The 23805-nt window shown below is 41.6% G+C and overlaps 1 pseudogene; it reads right to left on the bottom strand.

Moving 5' to 3' along the window:
- Positions 1–18893: 18893 nt before the first annotated feature.
- Positions 18894–19962, bottom strand: LOC128586379 (etoposide-induced protein 2.4 homolog; annotated as a pseudogene).
- Between the last annotated feature and the right edge of the window lie 3843 nt (positions 19963–23805).

A 23805-nucleotide genomic window follows, 5' to 3' on the forward strand; every position in this document is an offset into this window, starting at 1 on the left:
TCCACTTACCCAGTGTGCCAAAACTGGTCTCACTCTGCCCCGGAGGGTTAGGGCTGCAAGGCGGCTCAGACCCCACCCTTAGGCTACTTGGTTGCTGGGTTACCAGCTCCCACCCATTTCTAGCTCTGCGACCCTGAGGGCGGAGCTTGCCAGGGCAGATCACTGACAATGGATCCGTGTGACCCCCCGCCAAACACTATTAGCTCTGTCTGGCTCAGCGGCTCAGACTGGGGCCCTAGACAATGGCCAAAGTTCTCCCCACTCCCGCTCAGGCCTTCCCCAAGGCAGTTCAACTCAGTGCCAAGTCCAAGGACATCAAAACAGTTCACAGGTAAGGCCTTTCTGGTTTGCAGTCTCGCTGCTACTGAACTTACAGTTGTGGGCGGGTTTAGACGGATTCAACACACGTGACCACTTGCTGGTTTTCCACGGTTTTAGTCCTCCTCTTGGGGTCCAGAAGTCTCTCGCTGACTCCCTGTATCCTCATAGGAGTGATGATAGGCAGTTCCCACCAGCCAGAGATGCCTGGAGTCCTATCTCCCCAGACTCATGGTGCCCAGATGCAAGGAAGCTGTTACTCGGCTGCCATCTTGCTCCGCCTCCTCCTGGTTCCAATATTTCAAAGACTAAATTCACTTGTCCTAGTTTAGAAAGTGCCTTTCCCGGCTATAGAACACGGTGGTGACTCAATAGACATGTACAACTGTGACTTGGCACAGATTAATCTGTGCCTACAGGGCTAGCAGGCAGTGACTTGGCAGCAGCGGTGACAGAAGACAGCTTCAGCATCAGCAGGTGGAATTGCAGAGCTGCTTGGGAGACAACACCATTCCAGGAACCATACATAAAGCATTACAAAAACACATGCAACTAATTTAATGACTTCAACTGAATTGACCAAAGACGCCTAATGAAAATCGTATTAAAAGTGAATACAGTGGAGGCGGAGCAAGATGGCAGCCGAGTAACAGCTTCCTTGCATCTGGGCATCGTGAGTCTGGGGATATAGGACTCCAGGCATCTCTGGCTGGTGGGATCTGCCTACCATCACCCCTGAGAGGATACAGGGAGTCAGCGAGAGACTTCTGGACCCCAAGAGGAGGACTAAAACAGTGGAAAACCGGCAAGTGGTCGCGTGTATTCAATCCGTCTAAACCCGCCCGCAACTGTAAGTTCAGTAGCAGCGAGACTGCAAACCAGAAAGGTCTTACCTGTGAACTGTTTTTGTGTCTTTGGACTTGGCACTCAGCTGAACTGCCTTGGGGAGAGCCTGAGCGGGAGTGCAGAGAACTTTGGCCTTTGTCTAGGGCCCCAGTCTGAGCCACTGAGCCAGATGGAGCTAATAGTGTTTGGCTCCGGGTCACAGGCAGACATTGTGAGTGATCTGCCCCGGCAGGCTCTGCCCTCAGGGTCGCAGAGCTGGAATTGGTTGGGTCCTGGTAACCCAGCAACCAAGTAGCCTAAGGGCGGGGTCTGAGCCGCCTCGCAGCCCTAACCCTCGGGGGCAGAGGGAGACACAGGATAAGTGGATAGCCACTTCAGCAGTGATTCCAGCGACAAGCACTTCCCTGAGAAAGCTTCTGCTCAGTAAGTGAACAAGTTCAAAGTGCCTTTTATGTGGGCTGAAGAGAGATTTAGGGTGTCTACCTGCTGGGGTTTGAGGAACTAGCAGCCTACAGTCGTATCACAACTGTGATTAACATCTCATACTTCAGAAGACCACGTGTTGCCTGGACAATATTCAATAACATATACATACTGCTTTGTTTTTGGTTGTGTTTTTTTTTTTTTTTTTTTTTTGGTTTGGTTGTTTTTTTTTGTTTATTTTGATGCTGTGGATTGTTGTTTTGTTTTTTAAGTTCAACCATTTCCATACAGATCCTTTTTCTTTCTCAATTTTTCTAGTTTAATTATAATTTCCCATTGCTGCCTATTCCAATAATTAGAACTTCATTTTTGTTAGGGTTTCTACTGCTATTATTTGGTTTGTCCAGCCAATTTTATCCCGTAAAGTTTTCTGTTTGCTTGTTTTGGTTTGATTTATAGCATTTTTGTCTTTCCTCTCTACTTGGTGGAGGTGGGGTACTGTGTCTGATCAGGTTAGCAAAGAGCTGCTGACCTCAAGGGAACCACCCAACTGGGCACCCCCAGAAGGTGGTTTTTTTTTTAAGGTTGTATCAAAGTACCCTACTGTACACCTATATTGCTCTGTTTCCCTCTTTCTGTGCCTCTCTTCTTTTTGTCAATATTCCTTTTACCAACCCCCTCTCCTTTCTCTATTTTTCTTTGTTTTTCTTATCACTCGGTCCTCCTTTCTTTCATCCCTTTTTTGATCTTCAACCTTCTCACCCTTCTGGTCCTGTAACCCTTAGTCCACAGGCACGAGAACTTAAAGAGCAAGAGGAAGTGAAAGGAAAATTGGGGCAAGGAAACAGATAAAAGAAATCACCGATGAGGAAGAATCAGCAGAAAACTTCAGGCAACATGAAGAACCAGTCCAGAACAACCCCACCAAGGGACCATGAGGTAGCTACTGCAGAGGATTCCACCTATACAGAAATGTTAGGAATGACAGAAAGAGAATTTAGAATACACATGTTGAAAACAATGAAAGAAATGATGGAAACAATGAAGGAAACTGCTAATAAAGTGGAAAATAACCAAAAGGAAATTAAAAAACAGAATCAAATCAGAGATGAATGATATGAAGAATATAAAAAGGATATAGCAGAGCTGAAGGAAATGAAACAGTCAATCAGGGAACTTAAAGATGCAATGGAAAGTATGAGCAACAGGTTAGACCATGCAGAAGAAAGAATTTCAGAGGTAGAAGACGAAGTTCTTGAGATAACTCAGATAGTAAAAGAGGCAGAAAAGAAGAGAGAGAAAGCAGAACGTTCACTGTCAGAATTATGGGACTTTATGAAGCGTTCCAACATACGAGTTATAGGAATTCCAGAAGGGGAAGAAGAATGCCCCAGAGGAATGGAAGCCATACTAGAGAATATTATAAAAGAAAATTTCCCAAATATCACCAAAGATTCTGACACACTGCTTTCAGAGGTCTATCGGACCCCAGGTTGCCTCAACTCTAACCAAGCTTCTCCAAGACACATTGTGATGAACCTGTCCAAAGTCAAGACAAAAGAAAAGATTCTGCAAGCTGCCAGGAGTAAGCGCCAGTTGACTTACAGGGGCAAATCCATCAGAGTGACTGCAGACTTCTCTAATGAAACTTTCCAAGCAAGAAGACAATGGTCATCTACCTTTAATCTACTTGAAGAGAACCATTTCCAGCCCAGAATTCTGTACCCTGCTAAGCTAAGCTTCAAAATTGATGGAGAAATCAAATCATTTACGGATATACAAACATTGAGGAAATTCGCCACAACAAGACCAGCTCTACAGGAAATACTTCAACCTGTTCTGCACACTGACCACCACAATGGATCAGCAACAAAGTAAGAACTCAGAAATTAAAGGACAGAACCTAACCTCCACACTGATGCAAAAGATAAAACTAAGCAATGGACTCTCACCAAATAAGACGAATAGAATACTACCACACTTATCCATTGTCTCAATAAATGTTAATGGCTTGAATTCCCCACTGAAGAGACATAGATTGGCTGACTGGATTAAAAAACACAAGCCATCCATTTGCTGTCTGCAAGAAACACACCTGGCTTCAAAAGACAAATTAAAGCTCCGAGTCAAGGGTTGGAAGACAATTTTTCAGGCAAATGGAATTCAGAAGAAAAGAGGAGTTGCAGTCTTCTTTTCAGATACATGTGGATTTAAAGCAACTAAAGTCAAAAAAGACAAAGATGGTCACTTCATATTGGTCAAGGGAAAAATAAAACAAGAAGACATTTCAAATCTAAATATTTATGCACCCAATTTAAATGCTCCCAGATTCTTGAAACAGACCTTACTCAGTCTGAGCAATATGATATCTGATAATACCATAATAACAGGGGACCTTAACACTCCTCTTACAGAGCTGGACAGATCCTCTAAACAGAAATTAAACAAGGATATAAGAGACTTAAATGAGACCCTAGAACAACTGTGCTTGATAGACGCATATAGAACACTCCATCCCAAAGATAAAGAATATACATTCTTCTCATCACCCCATGGAACATTCTCCAAAACTGATAATATCCTGGGACACAAAACAATTATCAACAGAATCAAAAGAATTGAAATTTTACCTTGTATCTTCTCAGACCATAAGGCACTAAAGGTGGAACTCAACTCTAACAAAAATGCTCGACTCCACCCAAAGGCATGGAAACTAAACAATCTTCTGTTGAATAACAGATGGGTGCAGGAAGAAATAAAACAGGAAATCATTAACTTCCTTGAGCATAACAACAATGAAGACACAAGCTACCAAAACCTGTAGGATACTGCAAAAGCAGTTTTGAGAGGAAAATTCATCGCTTTAGATGCCTACATTCAAAAAACAGAAAGAGAGCACATCAACAATATCACAAAAGTTCTTCTGGAATTGGAAACAGAAGAACAATCTAAGCCTAAACTCAGTAGAAGAAAAGAAATATCCAAAATCAAATCAGAGATCAATGAAATTGAAAACAAAAGAATCATTCAGAAAATTAATGAAACAAGGTGTTGGTTTTTTGAAAAAATAAATAAAATAGATAAACCATTGGCCAGACTTATGAGGAATAGAAAAGTAAAATCTCTAGTAACCTCAATCAGAAATGATAAAGGGGAAATAACAACTGATCCCACAGAGATACAAGAGATCATCTCTGAATACTACCAGAAACTCTATGCCCAGAATTTTGACAATGTGAAAGAAATGGATCAATATTTGGAATCACACCCTCTCCCTAGACTCAGCCAGGAAGAAATAGAGCTCCTGAACAGACCAATTTCACGCACTGAGATCAAAGAAACAATAAAAAATCTTCCAACCAAAAAATGCCCTGGTGCAGATGGCTTCACTCCAGAATTCTATCAAACCTTCAAGGAAGAGCTGATTCCTGTACTGCAGAAATTATTCCAAAAAATTGAGGAAGAAGGAATCTTCCCCAACACATTCTATGAAGCAAACATCACCCTGATACCAAAACCAGGAAAAGACCCAAACAAAAAGGAGAATTTCAGACCAATCTCACTCACGAACATAGACGCAAAAATTCTCAACAAAATCCTAGCCAATAGATTACAGCTTATCATCAAAAAAGTCATTCATCATGACCAAGTAGGCTTCATCCCAGGGATGCAAGGCTGGTTTAACATACTCAAGTCTATAAACGTTATCCACCATATTAACAGAGGCAAAAATGAAGATCACATGATCTTCTCAATAGATGTAGAAAAAGCATTTGATAAAATCCAGCGTCCTTTTCTAATTAGAACACTGAAGAGTATAGGCATAGGTGGCACATTTCTAAAACTGATTGAAGGTATCTATGACAAACCCACAGCCAATATTTTACTGAATGGAGTAAAACTGAAAGCTTTTCTTCTTAGAACTGGAACCAGACAAGGTTGTCCTCTGTCACCTTTACTATTCAACATAGTGCTGGAAGTTCTAGCCAATACAATTAGGCAAGACAAGGAAATAAAGGGAATCCAAATGGGAGCAGAGGAGGTCAAACTCTCCCTCTTTGCTGACGACATGATCTTATACTTAGAGAACCCCAAAGACTCAACCACAAGACTCCTAGAAGTCATCAAAAAATATAGTAATGTTTCAGGATATAAAATCAATGTCCACAAGTCAGTAGCCTTTGTGTACACCAATAACAGTCAAGATGAGAAGCTGATTAAGGACACAACTCCCTTCACCATAGTCTCAAAGAAAATGAAATACCTAGGAATATACCTAATGAAGGAGGTGAAGGACCTCTATAAAGAAAACTATGAAATCCTCAGAAAGGAAATAGCAGAGGATATTAACAAATGAAGAACATACCATGCTCATGGATGGGAAGAATCAACATTGTTAAAATGTCCATACTTCCCAAAGCAATCTACCTATTCAATGCCATTCCTATCAAAATACCAACATCGTACTTTCAAGATTTGGAAAAAATGATTCTGCGTTTTGTATGGAACCGGAAAAACCCCGTATAGCTAAGGCAGTTCTCTGTAACAAAAATAATGGTGGGGGCATCAGCATACCAGATTTTATTCTGTACTACAAAGCCATAGTGCTCAAGACAGCATGGTACTGGCACAAAAACAGAGACATAGACACTTGGAATCGAATTGAAAACCAAGAAATGAAACTAACATTTTACAACCACCTAATCTTTGATAAACCAAACAAGAACATACCTTGGGGGAAAGACTCCCTATTCAATAAATGGTGTTGGGAGAACTGGATGTCTACATGTAAAAGACTGAAACTGGACCCACACCTTTCCCCACTCACAAAAATTGATTCAAGATGGATAAAGGACTTAAACTTAAGGCATGAAACAATAAAAATCCTCCAAGAAAGCATAGGAAAAACACTGGAAGATATTGGCCTGGGGAAAGACTTCATGAAGAAGACTGCCATGGCAATTGCAACAACAACAAAAATAAACAAATGGGACTTCATTAAACTGAAAAGCTTCCGTACAGCTTAGGAGACAATAACCAATGCAAAGAGACAACCTACACAATGGGAAAGGATATTTGCATATTTTCAATCAGACAAAAGCTTGATAACTAGGATCTATAGAGAGCTCAAATTAATCCACATGAAAAAAGCCAACAATCCCTTATATCAATGGGCAAGAGACATGAATAGAACTTTCTCTAAAGATGACAGACGAATGGCTAACAAACACATGAAAAAATGTTCATCTCTATATATTAGAGAAATGCAAATCAAAACAACCCTGAGATATCATCTAACCCCAGTGAGAATGGCCCACATCACAAAATCTCAAAACTGCAGATGCTGACGTGGATGTGGAGAGAAGGGAACACTTTTACACTGCTGGTGGGACTGCAAACTATTACAACCTTTCTGGAAGGAAGTATGGAGAAACCTCAAAGCACTCAAGCTAGACCTCCCATTTGATCCTGCAATCCCATTACTGGGCATCTACCCAGAAGGAAAGAAATCCTTTTATCATAAGGACACTTGTACTAGACTGTTTATTGCAGCTCAATTTACAATCTCCAAAATGTGGAAACAGCCTAAATGCCCACCAACCCAGGAATGGATTAACAAGCTGTGGTATATGTATACCATGGAATATTATTCAGCCATTAAAAAAAATGGAGACTTTACATCCTTCGTATTAACCTGGATGGACGTGGAAGACATTATTCTTAGTAAAGCATCACAAGAATGGAGAAGCATGAGTCCTATGTACTCAATTTTGATATGAGGACAATTAATGACAATTATGGTTATGGGGGGGAAGAGAAAGAGGGAAGGAAGGAGGTGGGTGGGGCCTTGGTGTGTGTCACACTTTATGAGGGCAAGACATGATTGCAAGAGGGACTTTACCTAACAATTGCAATCAGTGTAACCTGGCTTATTGTACCCTCAATGAATCCCCAACAATAAAAAAAAAAAAAAAAGAAAGTGCCTTTCCCAGAAAGCTGCTTTTCCCAGAATTGAAATGAATGATTTTAAATGGGAAGGCTAGTGCTTGCTGAGGCACATGAGTGGTCACCTGTCTTTATTCCTTTCTTATATATCCAAACTCATCAGATAAAAATATTCCAAGAATAAAGAAGACAAAATGTAACAAAATTGTCATAAAGATTCCTTATCAGCGTTAAAGCAGCAAAGTACATACACACCTTTCCAAACTAAGAATGTCCTGTTTGTAGATAAACAACAATGGAGATAAACCACAAAGGCGCTGGGTTGTCTGTTCTGTTTGCCCACTTCCCTATATGACTAACTGAATGTTATTGTGTAAATAGGTAGGGGACAAAGTGCAGGCAGATGATCTGTCCCCAGCTGTGACTTGGCGGGGCCCTCCAGCGCATTCTTTCCTTTAAGGCATAACTGCCTGCATTTTTTGGCAAAGCTACTTCTGTAAGCTGGGGGAGAATATCCCCCAAGACTCATGTCTAGTCCAAGTACTGGAAATGTTCCTTCTCAGGGCCTTGTACCTCAAGGAGCACAAATGAGTCTGATTCACCTTATAAGGGTGCAGGAGACTGTGCCCCTTTATGCCCAGAACTTTTCCTCTCTTCTCACCCCCTCAGGATACTGGATGTGCCTTTCTCTATCTGTTCAACCTTATACTGGTACCTGACACATAAAACTCTTTCATTCCGGCAGAAAATAACACAGCTCTGTTTAATCCCATATCTAGAGACTTTCCATCCCTACCCTCCCCAAATTTAAACTGCTTCAATCTCACTGATACAGGAAAGTCTGTAGGCTTTATAAACCTGATCTCTGTTCTCTCAATTTAACTTTTCCCTATCTGCTTCCTACTATACTCCTCCAGGAATATTCTTCCTTTGTGGCTGCTCCATTTATTGGTGCCTACATACTAACCATTCTGGTCTTTGCACCTGAGTTTTCCTCCCCCCCCCAAGTTTCCTTTGTGAATGACTCCTCCCTAACTCAGGCCCTGACACATCCGCCTACTTCCAGAAAAAGAAGAGACATTACTCTCCCTATACTCCTTGGAACAATAGTGGCTGGAATTGGCACAGATAGTGCAGATATTAATACATCAACCCATTTTTACCATCAACTCTCCCTAGAATTTAACAAAGACATGGGAAGAGTACCAGACTCTTCAGTCACCCTACAATCCCAAATTAATTCTTTTTTTTTGTAGAGACAGAGTCTCACTGTACGGCCCTCGGGTAGAGTACCATGGCATCACACGGCTCACAGCAACCTCTAACTCTTGGGCTTACGCGATTCTCTTGCCTCAGCCTCCTGAGCAGCTGGGACTACAGGCGCCCGCCACAATGCCTGGCTATTTTTTGTTGTTGTTGTTGCAGTTCCGCCGGGGCTGGGTTTGAACCCGCCACCCTCGGCATATGGGGCTGGCGCCCTACTCACTGAGCCACAGGCGCCGCCCCCCAAATTAATTCTTTAACTGCAATGGTACTCCAAAATTGCTGAGCCTTAGATTTAGTTACAACAGAAAAAGGGGCATTTTATATTTTATTGGGAGAAGATTGTTGCTTCTTTGTTACCAAGTCAGGAATAATCATAAGCAAAGTACAAGAACTCCAAACAGAAACAAACAGAACATGAATCATCTCATTCCTGGTCCTTATTTGATTCATGGCCTCCTTGGCTATTGTCTATGATAGGGCCATTAATTATGATTTTTATCATTCTCAGTTTTGGACCTGTAATCTTCTGTCTCATCAAAGATTGATTTATTCCTGGTTGATTTATTGACCAGGCCATCACCCAGAAAACTACTGTTTATATCCTTGCCCTGTGTGGATATCAACCAGTTCAAACTGAAGACCCAAGAGTGTTCATGTAAACATTGCTCCATTCCCCCCCACACCTCCATTTTCCTTTTTCATTCAGCCCCTTACCGCAAAGGAAGTGGTCAAAGAGATAACATGCCCATCATCCTGCCTCCTTATAATAGACTAAAAATCCAAATACAGAACACCTGGCTAAATGGATCAACCCCCACCCTCCTTATGGATATCCAACCATGGAAATGTGGATGGGCCAATCCCCTACCCTTCCCCACAGATGTACCACTTATGAAATGTGAATGGCCAATCCTCCCACCCTTCTAACCTTTAAAACCCCTATCCACCATTACCCACGTGCTGACTTCTTTCTCAAACTCAGCTCTCCCTCACTGAGGTGAAATAAAGGCCGCTGTTGTCCACACAGAACATGTGATTCTGTTTTCCTTTCATCTTGTGTCTCATAATAATTTTTATTTTTAGTCTTTGACTTCTCACTCTGTACAAGCAGGTTTTGAGTCCTGAGAGTACTGTATTTTCCATCAGTGTTGACGTGTGTAGTTCAAACACATGTTGTTCAGGGGCCATTGTATAGTTACTGTCTTTGCCTGCCCAGAGTCCATTTCTTCTTCTCTGGTCATGGAACCCAGAGTTTACTTTGGGGAAGGGGCTCTTTTTATCTGGGCTTTCTGTCCTAGTGTTTTAGGTGTGCCTCTGTCTGTGATGCCAGAGGTAGAACACACAGCCTGGTCCATCAGAGGGCTACATATTCATAACTACAGGGCTTGGTTTAGATGCATGAACATGACCCATGCCCAGCCAATCAGCATAATTTCATACTATTTTAGCTTCAGTAATTATTTCAATATAGGGAAACTGGTTTAATTGAAGTGAATTGAGGAGTTACTGGGAGGAAGAGTTCTTTTTTCTGTTGGGCTTGAACCTTGGAAGATGGTGGTTAGGAGCTGCTGGCAGCCTTCTTTGCACTCTGTGGAGCCTGAGAGTGGGGCCAAGGTTGAGAAAAACATCATGGCAGGATGGTGGTAGTTTTTCTGAGACCTAAATTATGCTTTGCATAAAGCCAGAGGAAAAAAAATTGTAATTTTCAGAAATGTGAGGTTTTTGTTGGTTTCATTTTCGTGTTTGCTTAAGCAGTCTGAGTTGGATTTTTCTGCCTTTGCAGTGCTAAATATCTTCACTAGTCTAAACAATAAGACATTTCTTGCTGTTAGTTCTGCTTTTGTTTGAAAGTCCCTTTTAAAACTCACACAGAAATTTAATTGCCCCAGGGATAGTATTTAGGACTTTTAAGGAGGTAATTACCCTGTTTCCCCGTTTAAGGTGTGCTCCCAAAAATGTGCTAGGTCTTATTTTCAGGGGACATCTTATCTTTCCTGTAAGTAGGTATTATTTTTGGAGGATGTCCTATTTTTGGGGAAACAGGGTAGGTCCCTTATGAGCGGATTAATGTTGTTAGGAATAGGTTGGTTATCCTGGGAGTTTGGTCCCTTTCTTTCTCTGTCTTGTATGATTTCTCCCTCTCTTGTTCTGCACTGTGACATCGTCTACCTTGTTATGATGCAGCAGAAAAGCCCTCACCAAATGTGGTCCCTTGGACATGGACCTCTCAGCCTCCACAGCCAAATAAGTCATCTCTTTTCTTCATAAATTACCCTGTCTGTGGTACTGTGTAATAGCTGCAGCAAACAGACTTGATAGATTTCCATGCTACCATGTGCTTAAATGGGGGCACTGATAGTGCTAGCTGACCCACTTAAAATGTTCTGTTTCAATAGAGTGACTTGAGTGCTCTCTTGTTCCATGTAATTCATCATTGCTAATTTGAAGAAACACTCTTATTCATCTTTTCCATTTTTTTTTTTTGTGGGAAACCAGCTCACGTTTAATTGTGAAATTTTAAAATTGTACAAGTATTTTGACATTTACCCGGTATTTAGTCTCTCATGACAGGAAAATACCAACCACTCACAGGATTCCATGAATTTGATAAGTTTACCCCTTCAGTTCCTATTTGCAGAACCTGACATTCCTCTGCAATGCCAGACAGACTCGGCAGTGGCCAACAATAAAATACTGTTCCCCCAGAGTTTAAAAGTGCAGGTCTCTGAGTATTGTGTTGCAGTGGCACTTGCCAAAATTGGTACCTCAGTAAGAGTAGCCCATATCACTACTGGAATGGTACCTCACTAAGAGTAGCCCATATCACTAATGGAAGCCCATATCATTCTTCCATTCCTGAGATACTTCCATTCCCCCCAAATTGAGGGGCTGTAATGTACCAGTGAAATAAGCTTTTTCCCCTTCAAGGGGAAGAAAAAATAATCACTCCAAAATGTAGAGAATCAGGCTGTTAGGTCTTTCCTCCTGTCCCATCTCTTCATCTCTTCAGGCTCTTTGTTTTCTTTTTCTTTTTTCTTTTCTTTTTTTTTTGCAGTAGAGCAAGAGAGACCAAATCCTAACCTGAATTTCAAGAAACAAGACAGTGATGGCTATAAAAGGAGTGACCAGGAGCAACTGAGATCCTCCTTTACCTCCCACATCCAATGTATGTGCTTCACAGAAAAATAACAAAAATAACAAATCCACAAAATACAACAGCTAGAATTACAAAACCCATTCATCCAAGAGTGGTGGAAGGCAGGAAAGGAGGAGGGTAAATGGCACAGGGAGAAAACAAAATCCAGACACAGGGGATGGCAAAGGCTTGAAAATAGCTGCAGAAAAACCTGTGGTCCTTTCATTCTTTTAAAAAAAAAAATTTTTTTTTTATTGTTAAATCAAAGCTGTGTACATTAGTGTAATCAAGGGGTACAATGTGCTGGTTTCATATGCAATCTGAAATATTCTCATCAAACTGTTCAACGTAGCCTTCATGGCATTTTCTTAGTTATTGTATGTGACATTTGTATTCTGCCTTTAGTAAGTTTCGCCCTTACCCATTCTAAGATGCACCATAGGTGTGGCCCCACCCATTACCTTCCCTCCACCTTAACCTCCCCCCTCCCTTCCCCTTCCTTGGCCCTTTCCTCATAGTCTTGTGCTATAGTTGGGTTATAGCCTTCATGTGAAAGCTATAATTTAGATTCATAGTAGGGCTGAGTACATTGGATACTTTTTCTTCCATTCCTGAGATACTTTGCTAAGAAGAGTATGTTCCAGCTCCATCCATGTAAATATGAAAGAGGCAAAGTCTCCATCTTTCTTTAAGGCTGCATAATATTCCATGGTATACATGTACCACAATTTGCTAGTCCATTCGTGGGTCGATGGGCACTTGGGCTTCTTCCATGACTTAGCAATTATGAATTCGGCTGCGATAAACATTCTGGTACAGATGTCTTTGTTATATTGTGACTTTTGGTCTTCTGGGTATAAACCTAGTAAAGGAATCATAGGATCGAACGGCAGGTCTATTTTTAGGTCTCTAAGTATTCTCCAAACATCCTTCCAGAAGGAATGTATTAGTGTGCATTCCCACCAGCAGTGTATAAGTGTGCCCTTTTCTCCACATCCATGCCAAAATCTCTGGTTTTGGGATTTTGTGATATGGGCTACTCTTACTGGGGTTAGGTGATATCTCAAAGTAGTTTTGATTTGCATTTCTCTGATGATTAAGGATGATGAGCTTTTTTTCATGTGTTTGTAGATCATGCATCTGTCTTCTTTAGAGAAGTTTCTCTTCAAGTCCCTTGTCCACCCTGAGATGGGATCACGTGTTCTTTTCTTGCTAATACGTTTGAGTTCTCTGTGGATTCTGGTTATTAGACCTTTATTGGAGGTATAACCTGCAAATATTTTCCCCCATTCTGAGGGCTGTCTGCTTGCTTTACTTACTATGTTCTTGGCTGTGCCTTTTTAGTTTGATCAGGTCCCAGTAGTGTATTTTTGATACTGTTCAATTGCCTGGGGAGTCCTCCTCATAAAATATTCACCCAGGCCGATTCCTTCAAGAGTTTTCCCTGCACTTTCTTCAAGTATTTTTATAGTTTTATGTCTTCAGTTTAAATCTTTTATCCAGTGAGAGTCTATCTTAGTTAATGGTGAAAGGTCCAGTTTCAATCTTCTACAGGTTGCCAGCCAGTTCACCCAGCAGCATTTGTTAAATAGGGGATCTTTTCCCCACTGAATGTTTTTAATTGGCTTGTCAAAGATCAAATGATGGTAAGTAGCTGGATTCATCTCTTGGTTCTCTATTCTGTTCCAGAGATCTACTGGATGTTTTTGTGCCACTACCATGCTGTTTTGATCACTATCGATATAGTACAGTCTGAGGTCTGGTAGCATGATTCCTCCTGCTTTGTTTTTATTGCTGAGTAATGTTTTGGCTATTCCATTTTTTTCTGATTCCATATAAAATGAAGTATTATTTTTTCAAGATCTTATATGACAATAGAACTTTAATAGGAATTGCATTAAAATTATATATTGCTTTGGGTAGTATAGACATTTTAACAATGTTGATTCTTCCCAGCCATGAGCATGGTATGTTTTTCCATTTGTTAACATCTTCAGGTGTTTCTTTTCTTAAAGTTTCATAGTTCTCTTTGTAGAGATCTTTCATGTTCTTTGTTAGGTATACTCCCAAATATTTCATCTTCTTTGGCACTATAGAGTCCTTGACTGTTTGTTCGGCTTGGTTATTGTTGGTATATATAAGGGCTTACAGATTTATGGATGCTGATTTTGTAGCCTGAGACATTGCTTGATCATTTCTAAAAGTTTTGTAGTAGAATCCCTAGTGTTTTCCAGATATATGATCATATCATCTGCGAAGAGTGAAAGTTTGATCTGTTCTGACCCTATGTGGATACCCTTGATCACCTTTTCTTTCCTAATTGCAATAGCTAAAACTTCCATTACAATGTTAAAGAGCAATGGAGACAATGGGCAGCCTTGCCTGGTTCCTGATCTAAGTAGAAATGATTTCAATTTAACTCCATTCAATACGATATTGGCTGTGGGTTTGCTGTAGATGGCCTCTATTAGTTTAAGAAATGTCCCTTCTATACCAATTTTCTTAAGTGTTCTGATCATGAAGGGATACTGGATATTATCAAAAGCTTTTTCTGCATCAATTTAAAGAATCATATGGTCCTTATTTTTTAGTTTGTTTATTTGCTGAATTACATTTATAAATTTACGTATATTGAACCAGCCTTGAGACCCTGGGATAAATCCCACTTGGTCGTGGTATATAATTTTTTTGATGTGTTGTTGGATCCTGTTTGTTAGGATCTTATTGAGTATTTTAGCATCAATATTCATTAGTGATATTGGTCTATAATTTTCTTTTCTTGTTTGATCTTTCCCTGGTTTGGGGATCAAGGTGATGTTTGCTTCGTAGAATGTGTTGGGTAATATTCCTTCTTTTTCTATACTTTGGAAGAGGTTTAGTAATATAGGTACTAGTTCTTCTTTAAAGGTTTGGTAGAATTCCAATGTAAAGCCATCTGGTCCTGGGCTTTTTAGGGAGATTTTGTTAGTTGATGCTATTTCAGAACTTGATATAGGCTTGTTCAACATTTCCACTTCATTCTGGCTAAGTCTTGGTAGGTGGCGTACTTCCAGGTATTGGTCGATTTCTTTCAGATTTTCATATTTCTGAGAGTAGAGTTTCTTGTGTATTCATTAAGGATTTTTTGAATTTCTGAGGGGTTTGCAGTTATTTCATTGTTACCATTTCTGATTGATAAAATTAGAGATTTTACTCTTTTTTTCCTGGTTAGGTTGCCAAAGGTTTATCTATTTTATTGATCTTTTCAAAAAAACCAACTTTTGGATTTACTGATCTGTTGTATAATTCTTTTGTTTTCAATTTCATCTAATTCTGCTCTGATTTTGGTTATTTCTTTTCTTCTGCTGGGTTTGGGTTGGAGTATTCTTCCTTCTCCAGTTGATTGAGATATCCCATTAAGTTACTAACTTCCTCTCTTTCTGTTTTCTTTCTTTTTTTTTTTTTTGTAGAGACAGAGTCTCACTGTACCGCCCTTGGGTAGAGTGCCGTGGCGTCACACAGCTCACAGCAACCTCTAACTCTTGGGCTTACGTGATTCTCTTGCCTCAGCCTCCCAAGCAGCTGGGACTACAGGCGCCCGCCACAACTCCCGGCTATTTTTTGGTTGCAGTTTGGCCGTGGCTGGGCTTGAACCCACCACCCTCGGCATATGGGGCCGGTGTCCTACTCACTGAGCCACAGGCGCCGCCCAACACCCGGCTATTCTATCCATTTTCTTGAGGAAGGCTTGCAGTGCCATAAATTTCCCTCTTAGGACTGCCTTTGCAGTAACCCAGAGGTTCTGATAATTCATGTCTTCATTGTTGTTTTGTTCCAAAAATTTGGTGATTTCCTTCTTAATCTTGTCTATAACCCATGTATCCTTCAGCATAAGGTTGTTTAGGTTCCATGTTTTTGTATGGGTATGCAATTTCCTGTTGTTATTGAGTTCATCTTTTATTCTATAATGGTCTGAGAAGATGCAAGGCATAATTTCCATTTTTAAAAATTTGCTGAGGTTAGATTTGTGGCCTAGGATGTGGTCAATTTTGGAGTATGTTCCATGGGCTGATGAGAAGAATGTTTATTCAGTTTTTTTGGGATGAAATGTTCTGTAGATGTCTCTTAAGTCCAGATGTTGAATGGTTGAGTTTAAATCTAAAATTTCTTTGCTTAGCTTCTTTTTGGAGGATCTATCCAGGACTGCTAAAGAGGTGTTAAAATCTGCAACTATTATGGAACTGGAGAAAATCGAGTTGCTCATGTCTGTTAGAGTTTCTCTTATAAATTGAGGTGCGTTGTGGTTGGGTGCATAAATACTAATACTTGCAATCTCATCATATTGAGTAACACCTTTAACAAATATGAAGTGTCCATCCTTATCCTTCCTTATTTCAGTTGGCTAAAGCCTATTGCATCTGCAAATAGGATTGCAACACCTGCTTTCTTCTGCTTTCATTTGGCTGGAGTATAGATGACCATCCCTTCACCTTGAGTGTATATTTGTCTTCTAATGTAAGATGCAATTTTTGTATGCAGCAGATATCTGGCTTGCGTTTTTGTGTCCAGTCATCCAGCCTGTGCCTCTTTAGAGAATTTAAACCATTCACATTAATTGAGAATATTGATAAGCCTTTCAAGAGTCTGGTAAACATTTTTAATCCTTTTGTGACTGTGGAAGTTAGAATTTTATCAAAATTTTCTGGATGGGTTTACTTTTGTGGTGGAAGATTACACTGGTCTTTATGGAGGATAGGTCTAAGAATGTCCTGGAGAGCTGGTTTAGTTATGGCAAATTTCTTCAACATGTGAATGTCATTGAAGTATTTAATTTCTCCATCATAAATGAAACTCAGTTTAGCTGGGTACAGGATCCTGGGTTGAAAGTTATTTTGTTTTAGGAGATTAAAAGTTGATGACCATCCTCTTCTAGCTTGAAAGTTTTCAGCAGAGAGATGTGCAGTTATTCTAATATTCTTGCCCTTGTAGGTGATTGTTTTCTTTCGTCTGGCTGCTTTCAGAATTTTTCTCCTTCATATTAACTTTAGTGAAATTGATTATGATGTGTCTGGAGGATCTCTTATTTGGGTTGAGTCATGCTGGATTTCTGAAATTGATTATGATGTGTCTGGGAGATCTCTTATTTGGGTTGAGTCATGCTGGATTTCTGGTATCTGAATTTCAGAATCTCTTGGCATGTCTGGAATGTTCTCCTTCATAATCTCATGGAGAAGAGACTCTTTGCCTTGTGAAGCCACTTCATCGCTTTCGGGGATCCCTATAAGATGAATTTTGGTTTTCTTCAAATTATCCCAGAGCTCTCTGAGAGGGGGATCTGTTTTTGCCCTCCATTTCTCTTCCTGTTTGAATGTTTGGGAGCATTTGAAAGCTTTGTCTTCCATGTCATAAATCCTTTTTTCTGCTTGGTCCAGTCTGTTACTGAGGGATTCTACTGTGTTTCTCGGATCTTTGAGGGCTGCAATTTCTTGTCTCAATGTGTCACAATCTTTGGTCATTTGGTCTTTGAGTTTGTTGAATTCTTGAGATATCTTTTGGGTTTCTGCTTGGAACTCTAATTGGATCTTATTTGCTATCCAGATTCTGAATTCGATTTCTGACATCTCAGCTATTTGTTTGTGCATGAGATCTTGTGCTGTGTCTGCCCCATTGATCCTTGGGGGAGTTGATCTACTCTGATTATTCATATTTCCAGAGTTTTTCTATTGATTTTGCCTCATGATTGTTTTTCACCGTTGCCTCTGGCCATCCTCAGAGTTGGGGAGGTGTCTTTCTAAGATTAGACCCCAGCGGGATCACTCTATTGTTGCTGGATCTTTGCTGGAGTGACCCTGTGTAGTTCCTCTGGGGCTGCCCTAGCCACGGAGTTCTGGTTGTGGGAGTAGCTCCTGAGTGTGACACACCCGGATCCAGCAACAGGGTGGGAGGTGGTGTGGCAGGGTTCTGGGAGTTCCTGGTGTCCAGTGATTTTGGCACAGAGTTTCCAAGGCTCCAGCAGTCTCTGGCCAGGAGAAGGGCTCTGTGCAGAGTCAGGGAGGCTCCAGAGGGCACACAGCTACCAGAGTCCATGGCCAGACGAGGGGGCCAGTGTGAGGAGGGTACAGGAGGGAGGACGCAGGGTTGTGTGGCTCCCGCAGTTCCTTTTCAGGGCATGTGGAGGCCTGGTGGGTGTGGGTCATGGGTCGGGGGTTGTGGCACAGCTCTTATGGAAGTCCGGGTGTTGCCAAGCCCTGGAGTTTGAGTTTGCTACGAGCTGTGACGCCATGGCACTCTACCCAGGGCAATAGCTCAAGGCTCCAGTGTGCCAAAACTGGTCTCACTTTGACCCTGAGGGTTTAAGCTGTAAGGCAGCTCAGTTCCCCCCTTAAGGCTGCTCAGTCACTACGTTACTAGCTCCAGCTGGATCCTTGCTCTGTGATCCTGAGGGCGGAGCTTGCCTGGGCAGTTCTCTCACAATGGCTCCCTGCGGCCCACAGCTGAACACTATTAGCTCTGTCTGGCTGAGTGGCTCAGTATGGGGCTCTAGACAATGCCCAGAGTTCTCCGCACTCCTACTCATGCTCTCCCCAAGGCAGTTCAACTGAGTGCCAAGTCTAAAAACACCGAAACAGTTCACAGGTAAGGCATTTCCGGTTTGCAGTCTCACTGTTGCTTGTACTTATGGCGGGATTAGGTCGATCAAACACATGCAACCTTTTGCTAGTTTTCCACTGTTTTTGTCCTCCTCTTAGGGTCTGCAAGTCCCTTGCTGACTCCTGTGCCGAATTGCAGGGAAGCTGTTACTCGGCTGCCATCTTGCTCCACCTCTCCGAAGAGCCTATGGTCCTTTCAGACTCAGGTGGTGTTAAGAATACACACACTGGTGTCAGGAAGATTCTGCCTTATGTGCACCGGAGACAAACCTTCCAATTCCTCAGAGAGAAGAGAATATGCAGAAGGCCCTTGGCAGCCTCCCTCCACTCCCACCCATCCCCTTTGTGTGGCAGGCAGCTCAGTGGCCTGCAGCAGCTTTCAGTTTGGCAGGAGATGGGTGTGGCGAAGGGAATGTCTCTGCAGAGGTTGAGCTGCTCAGGGCAGACTGCAGGTACACAGTCTTGTGGAAGAGTTGGTTGCTTAAGAAGACCACCAAGGAGAAGAGTTGCAACTTTTCCCGGGGTCTTTGACTCATTGGCACTGATATTGAATAAAGGGAAGAGGATAGATTAGAGGCAGCCACTGATAATGTATGAGGACTGCCTTGCTGTGAGAAAAGCCGATGGCAAACCAAACCCAAAGTAGTAAGACCATTTCCTTTCTATGTTTGACAACCGTTGGTGCATTTCAATTCCTTTATTGAACCAACAATATTCGAAGCAATACAGTGAGTACAGAAGGGACATATGAAGGAGACTAACCAGCTGGCCAACAAGATGGATAGGAAAGAGGCTCACGAACATTCCCTGGATAAGGAAAAGAGCCTGCAACAAAAGGTTGAAAAGCATGTTAACAATTATTTTACTGACACTAGAGAATGGATGAGGCCTCCTCCCTGATACCTCAAATGCCAGGTCAGCTATATCCTGAAACCAAATGGCATTCATAACTTTGCTCACCACAAACAGGGGAGCACCCAGAGAGTGCTGAAAATTGATGTGAGGAAGAATTCCAGCCAGGACCAAAAAACTCCATGCAGTGATGGATCACCGATAATTAGTGCTGTTACAAACTGAAGCCCAGGAATAAACATTCCATAAAGTAAGAGGAGACTACACCAGAATACTCCATCATTCCAAGCACTAGAAAATTCTACTAACAATACGTGGCTCACTCCCTTGCTTCTGCTCCATGCTCTGGCCTCTCCTCTGTGCCAGGACACTGCTTGCCCTTCTTCAGCGTTGCTCTTCTCTCTTTTGCTGGATTCGAGCATCTAACTTTGAGATGGTGCAAATACCCCATATGGAGTCTTTGAGTCCCATGGCAAGGTCCTGGAGAAATGTTTTGACACTGTCAGCCATCTCTTCTCCACCCAAACTATGGACTACACAGAGGAGAGAGAAGCTGTAGGATAATATTTAGAAATAAACTTATCCTACATCAAGCACACAAAGTAAATTCAGTGTGAGTTTAAAATGACATGCTTTTCTTCCAGAGGCTTAAGACGCTTGGACCCCCCTGGGTTACTCACAGAGTTAGGCTCTTTGGAAAATTCCTTAGGCCTTTTCTCTGAAGCAGTACACCCCGTGAAGCCTGAGATCCAAGGGCATGCCGCCCTTCCTCAGAGATACGGGCCAGGGGGTTGACATATGTTAACAACATATTGTCAGAGGTCTATAGGTGCTCTGCCCTGAAGGAAGGTCACAGTCGTTACTTCATACTGAGTAAACTGAGTGAATGCTTGAAGATAACTCTGTTCCCCTATAGCTGTTTTTGTCTTTGTGCCCTGCTTGGAAAACTAGTCACTGTTTAGAGGAAGAGATTTACTACACAAGTGGTTACATTGATATGATAAATATTTCCTTTCAAGTTTAAAATTCAGCTAATAGATAATGGATTAGGTGTGTATGTGACTGGAAGAGTATAAAACTTAAACTTGGAATAAAGAACTTTGCTATATGCCATCCACGGTGTATAGTCTGTTTCTTGACTTAATAATTACAGGAGCGAGTTTACACCTACAGCAAAGCTGCTGCTCGTTCGCGTCTCGGTTCACGCAACAGAAGCACCCCAAAATATCTCAATCATGTAAGACTGGCAGCTCTGCTGCAGTTGCTCCCGCCCAGCCCCACTTGGCTCCTCCGCACCAGGCCGCCCGCTCCGCCCGAGCGCTCCCAGGGCCGGAGCCGCTGCACCCGCACTCTCATCTTGTCCATTTTTTTTTTTTTTTGTAGAGACAGAGTCTCACTTTATGGCCCTCGGTAGAGTGCTGTGGCCTCACACAGCTCACAGTAACCTCCAACTCCTGGGGCTTAACGATTCTCTTGCCTCAGCCTCCCGAGTAGCTGGGACTACAGGCGCCTGCCACAACGCCCAGCTATTTTTTGGTTGCAGTTTGGCCGGGGCCGGGTTTGAACCTGCCACCCTCGGTATATGGGGCTAGCGCCTTACCGACTGAGCTACAGGCGCCGCCAGTCATCTTGTCCATTTTTATAGCACATTCTGAATTCTTTGAATTTTTGCCTGCTCTAATACTTTTTACTTCCTGAGATCATAATTTGAGAAAATCTGAGGTAATATCAATAACTTTATGCTTTTTTTTTGACCAGTCACATTAGTGGCATGTGGATAAATTCCCATAGTCCTACACTTAGCCCCAGCTTCAAACCTAATGTTAAAATTGCATTCTAATACTTGCCATGGTTTATAGAGAGATTCTCAAGCCCTAAATTTCAAAAGCCAACACAAGCTACAGTTTACTCTAACCAAAACAATGTTTTCACGTACATAGTGGAAAGATTCAATATTGTAGAAAGTTTTTATTGGTTGGATGTTGATCAAATTCAAGTCAGTTTTTTTTTTTTTTTGTAAGAAGTTCCACGTAATTTTGTATTTTATTCTTCCTGAAAATAAGTAATTTCATTACTCATTATTTATGGCATGAAAATGCAGCTGCAACTTATACAAACCATGGTTTCCTTCAGAGTTCTCACCTGCTTAGGGCGGCGCCTGTGGCTCAAAGGGGTAGAGCACTGGTCCCTATGCCAAAGGTGGTGGGTTCAAACCCAGCCCTGGCCAAAAAAAGAAAAAGAAAAACAAACAAACAAAACAAATCACCTGCTTACTCCAGTGTTTTTCAACCTTATTTATCTCATGGCACACTTGAACTTGTAGTTAAACTTCTGTGCCACACTTAAATTATGTTGATCAAAAAAAGAGTAAAAAAAGAATATACTTATTGTGCTTTGAATTTCTATTGAAAATAATTTAATTAATGATCTTTAAAAATTTTCATAGCACATCTAAGATCCTCTCACAGCACACCAGTGTGCTGCCGTGCACCTGTTGAAGATCATTGGCCTAGTCATTTGCTTATTTATGCATTCATTCACTCATTCAACAAATGCTTGTTGATCACTCAGTCACTACGTTTGGCAGTGGGGACACGGAAAATTTATTCTTAAGGAAAGCATCTGAATTGAATTTCTAATGCTTGTTTTAAAATTTAGGAAATGGAATCCTAGCAAAATTTTAATATGGCTACTATCTAAAGTGTGTTTTTATGATAGACAATGGATAACAATAGTAGTCCCCAAACTTCCATTTCCAAGATGCCACCCTTAGATAATCTGAGGCATAGGCTGGGGAGTCGGGCCCAGAATCTGCATTTCCAGTCAGCTTCCCTGGGTTTCTGTTCTAGATGCTCAGCTGCTCATGCTTTAAGAATAATGATTTTATATGATCAGAGCAGTATTGGGAATAAGAACTTGTGAGAAAAACATGTAAACACATTGTACCAGAGGAGGGATAAAAGCTCTTGCATAGAATCCAAGGTAATATGATACTGGTTTATAAGGTGATAAACCTTTCCCTGTGCCCCCCAAGCTCCTTTACTTCGAGTAAACTACCTCCTGAGAATGTTCTAGTATTTTAGCTTATGGAATGCCTTTTGTCTTCCCAACCATGGAATGTTCCTCATCCCCATCTTATCTGATTTTCACCCATCATCAAGAACTTGCCGAGATGAGTGCTCTTCCAGCTTTAATTGGCATGCGCATCACCCAAGGATATTGTTAAAATGTAGATTCTGACTCAGTAAGTCTGGGCCAGGGCTTGACATTTTGCCTTTTTGTCAGGGTCCTGCCCCGGGAGCAGGGTCCGCTAAGACCTATGGAAACTGGCAGTATTGCCTGAAGAATTATAAAGTTGGAAACATTGGTAAATAAAGAGACATAGAATAGAATTAAAGGTGGGAGCTCAGGAGTCTATTGCCTATCTGTAGGCTTCTGGCAATGGCCCAGAGTGTTTGCTCCACTCTGATTTTATTGAAGTCTATTTGTCCAGAGGGTAAGATGAGGGAGGGAACAAAGATGCCAGAAGTTCTCTGATTGATCATATCAGCTCCTATTGTTATTATTAACCTTAAAGGTAGCCTTGAGAAATCTGTAATCTGAGCCTTGTATTGGAAAGCCTCCTGCTTGAGGTCACACATATAGATTTCTAGGGAGGTGTTAAACTCCACTGGTTCCCTGAGGAATCTGTGGGAGGGAGGAATTTTCCTCCCATTAGCACCACAGAGGGTCTTCCTCTGTGATAGGGATATAAGCTCTTCTGCCCACATCTCAGTCCTCTCAATCACTTTGGTTAGTTGGTATTATCACCTCCATTTTATGGATTGAGGAAAAAAGGTTCTGAGAGATGAAGGGACAGTTTTAATCAAGATCACACACACTCTTCTAAAAAACTCTTGACAGTCTGATCTGCCTTTAATTCAGTAACTACTTACCATGCAGGGGCTTATACTTACGGTAGTTCAATAGACTCTCAAGGATCAGTTGCTAAAAAACAAGTCCTCCAAGAACATGATCTTAAGTATGATGATTCAAAAAATGCTTACAATAGGGTGGTGCCTGTGGCTCAGTGAGTAGGGTGCCGGCCCCATATACCGAGGGTGGCGGGTTCAAACCCTAGCCCCGGCTGAACTGCAACCAAAAAATAGCCGGGCATTGTGGCGGGCGCCTGTAGTCCCAGCTGCTCGGGAGGCTGAGGCAGGAGAATCGATGAAGCCCAAGAGCTAGAGGTTGCTGTGAGTCCTGTGACATCATGGCACTCTACTGAAGGCAGTAAAGTGAGACTCTGTCTCTATAAAAAAAAAAAAATAAATAAATAAAATGCTTGCAATATCATATTGAGGGAAAAAATCAGGATACGAAACTATCAGAAGGACTGTTCTAATTGTG

This window comes from Nycticebus coucang, chromosome 5 (genome assembly GCF_027406575.1).
Source record: "Nycticebus coucang isolate mNycCou1 chromosome 5, mNycCou1.pri, whole genome shotgun sequence".
Lineage (NCBI taxonomy): Eukaryota > Metazoa > Chordata > Mammalia > Primates > Lorisidae > Nycticebus > Nycticebus coucang.